The 3,494-nt window shown below is 36.9% G+C and overlaps 1 non-coding gene across 1 annotated transcript; it reads left to right on the forward strand.

The window, feature by feature from the left end:
* The first annotated feature begins 1,100 nt into the window (after window positions 1–1,100).
* Window positions 1,101–1,205, forward strand: LOC137733059 (small nucleolar RNA R71). Its single transcript, XR_011068377.1, has one exon. It is a non-coding gene; the product is annotated as a small nucleolar RNA R71 (small nucleolar RNA).
* Window positions 1,206–3,494: the final 2,289 nt, after the last annotated feature.

The raw sequence follows: 3,494 nt of genomic DNA on the forward strand, positions 1-3,494 counted from the left end.
TGAACTTTAGCCAATGTCTTCATGAAATCTGTTAATTGTTGATCTTTTGCATGTGGCTTCAATCTTTCGGGATATGGCATAGGTGGAACATAAACACGTTTTGACTTTTCTGCATTTTCTGCAGTAGGCACTGCAGTATTTTTGGATCTGTCCAGTGGTTGGGCAGATTCTGCAGAACTTTCAGAACCTGTTTGTGGCTGCACAGGTGCTACCCGTGAAGCTCCAGCACTGTTTTCTTTATTTTCTGCATCACGGTTGTCATAACTTTTACCACAACGCAATATTCTAACAGCATTACAATCTGCATTTCCACGTGGATTTGGGTTAGTTTGGCTGGGAAATTTTCCTGGTTCTCTGCCCGAAAACTGGAGTGAAAGCTGCCCCATTTGCTGCTGTAGATCTTTCATTGTTGCTTGTATGTTCTGAATGTTTTGGTTGGTTTTTTGAATTTCTTTTTTTGTTGCATCAAAACTTGCCTTAGTATGATCTGCCAATTTTTCAATTGCGACTTCCCAAGAAGGTTTAGCTTGAGCATCAGGTTGCTGTATTTGTTGTTGAAACTGTGGTTTAACCTGTTGATCTCTATTCCACTTGAAATTTGGGTGATCTCTCCACCCGGGGTTGTAAAAATTTGAGTACGGATCATTTCTAGGCCTTTGATAATTATTGTATGCATTAATCTGCTCTGTAACATGCTCCGGGTATGCGTCCCTATGTGGGCAACCCATAAAATCATGTGTTGTAATGCCACAAATGGTACAGGCGGCTGCAGTAGGCTGTTGGACAGCAACCTGCTGCATAGGTGCTGCCATTCTTTGTAAAAGCATGTCAAATTTTGCATCAAAATTTTCTAACTTCTTCTCCATCTTTTCTATTTGTGCAGATACATGAGGTGAACCACTATACATCTCAAAAACACCCCTGGTCTGAGGTATATCAATTGCCCATTGTTGAGATTCTGTCGCCATGTTCTCAAACAATTGATACGCTTGCAGTGCATTTTTGTCTGAATACGTTCCTCCACAAGAAGCATTAACAAGAGTCTTAGTAGTCAAATTCAGCCCTCTGTAAAATAAATTCATTTGAGTGTCACCATTAATGCCTGAATGTGGACATTTCCTGAGTAGATCCTTGTAACGTTCCCATGCTTCATGAATTGCTTCATTAGGTTTCTGAGCAAATGTTAAAATTTGAGTACTCATATCAAGTGTTTTTGAAGCTGGGTAGTATTTGCTTAAAAATGCAGCACTAAGTTGGTTCCACGAAGTAATGCTTCCAGATGGAAGTGTGAGTAACCATCTCCTTGCAACATCCTTCAAAGTGTACGGAAAAAGTCTGAGTTTGATAGATTCTGCTGAAAATCCTCTCACCAAAATGTTTTTGCATCCCATTAGAAATTCAGTTAGATGCATGTTAGGATCATCTGTTGATAAACCATGAAATGAAGGTAGAATCTCCAACATATGATGTCGTATCTCAAACGTAGACCCATCTTCAACTTCAGGATAGGTAATGCAGCTTGGCACCTCTGTGGCATGAGCAGCCAGAGATTCCCTCAGTGGTTGTCCCACTGTTGGTAGAACAAATGCCATAGCTTCCTCGCTGTCCAAAACCCCAGTAAACCGATTATGCAAAACTGTTCCCTGCAGTGAAGGTTCACACTGTAGATTCTGCTTTCTAAGTCTCTGTCTGGCAGTACGTTCAGGTTCTGGATCAAAATCTGCAATTTGTTGTTTGTGTGATCTGGTACAGACCATGCACAATCTGCAGAGAAAAAAAAATGAAAATTAATTTTTTTTTTTTTATTATATACGGGAATAATTAATTGAAAATATGATAGACAAAAATCTATTTAAAATCAATCCCCGGCAGCGGCGCTAATTTCTTGATAGGATTTTTACCACCTGCGTAAAAGGGTTAAAAACACCTAAAATACTTGCAAGAGAAACAAGGTTATTGTAGTATAATTGGCTCAAGCAAGGTCGTTCTCCACAAGGATTAATTTAAAGAGATCAAAGCAAAATCAATTCTCAACTAATTAATTAAAACAAAGTTTTTCTTTTGAAAGAGGTGATTTAATGACCTAAACTAAGAAAAACGAATTTAATTAAAAAGATTACTTAAAAATCACAACTTTAAAGAAAGATAAGGGGAACAATTTTTAGGATTCAAAGAGAGAAAGTACTAGGGTTCCGCCGTCACCCTAACAATCATATGTAGCTTTTCTAAATTACTTATGAACCATACATGTATGTTTTGAAAGTTAGGTTTTCCTAGAGTATATCCTACTTGGAACCTCCAACATAGAATGTATATCTAACATGCAACCCGTCCGTGGTGTTCAGATCGAATGTGAACATGCAAGACTCATTAAGTTTTATGAAAACCTTTTTAAAAAACCATATAACCCTTAAAATGTGTCGTCCATCCTAAGAGGTTACACATATTAACCACAAGAAGCTTTAGTCAATTTTAGGGACAATCCTCCGCCAAAATTGCATCAAATAACTTTTCCAAATATCCTGATGGTCGCGAATCACTAAGACAAATAGATAGTTTAAAGCACAGTGATTAACATTCCAAAACCTGCATGCATAAATTCATAAGCAAAGTAAAAAGAGACTACATATTCTTGCTAAGGATCATGGCCTCGCCCTAGCAAAAAGAATTAGTTACGCATATTCATACTAAAAATCATAGTCTTTATTGAAATAGAAAAAGAATGAAAACACCTTGTAGAATAAAATCTGAAAATCTCTAAACTTTGCCCAAAATCTTCTCTCCAAAAGTTGCATAAAAGAAAAGCCTCCCAACAATGAGAACGGCCAAGCCCTTTTAATATCTCCCTCAAAGCTAAAACAAAAACCCTAACCCTAAAGTATTTTATTCCCACTAAGAAACTAAATAATAATAAAATAAAATAGAAAATAAATTCCTAATTAAACTAGGAAAAACTGCACAGAAACTGTTCAGCCACGTTTTAGCCTCAAATCTTCTTCAAATCCGGCCCAAGATAGCTTGTTTTAAAGATAAGAACATTCTGAACACATCTCCAGAAGGCCACAAACCCATCCGAGGTCATCTTGGGCTCAAAAAATGCAATTCAAGCCCGAAACGTCACTATTCCAGCACTGCACATTGCTCCTTTATTTTATTACCAGAAAATATTCGCTTGGTAGAAAAATCTGATATTTTGACACGATCAAGCTAAGTGACTCACGAACGTCCTTCAATTGGAATTACTCCAAAATTCGTCCATTTGACCATCTTTTGCTCCAGAGGAAGTCGAAAATCCTATATTGGAAATATAATTCAAAGTATCAAAATTCTTCCAAATTATTAACCAAAATATACTAAGAATAGGGTTAAATATATAATATAAAATATACTCATCAATAGGCACTTTTAAGTTTAAATTTATTCACACTTTACACATCATCACATTCTATGGCTTCGTCACCTTCCGGGTGTTGGCCAACACAGCTTAATTCGGA

This window comes from Pyrus communis, chromosome 4 (genome assembly GCF_963583255.1).
Source record: "Pyrus communis chromosome 4, drPyrComm1.1, whole genome shotgun sequence".
Classification (NCBI taxonomy): domain Eukaryota; kingdom Viridiplantae; phylum Streptophyta; class Magnoliopsida; order Rosales; family Rosaceae; genus Pyrus; species Pyrus communis.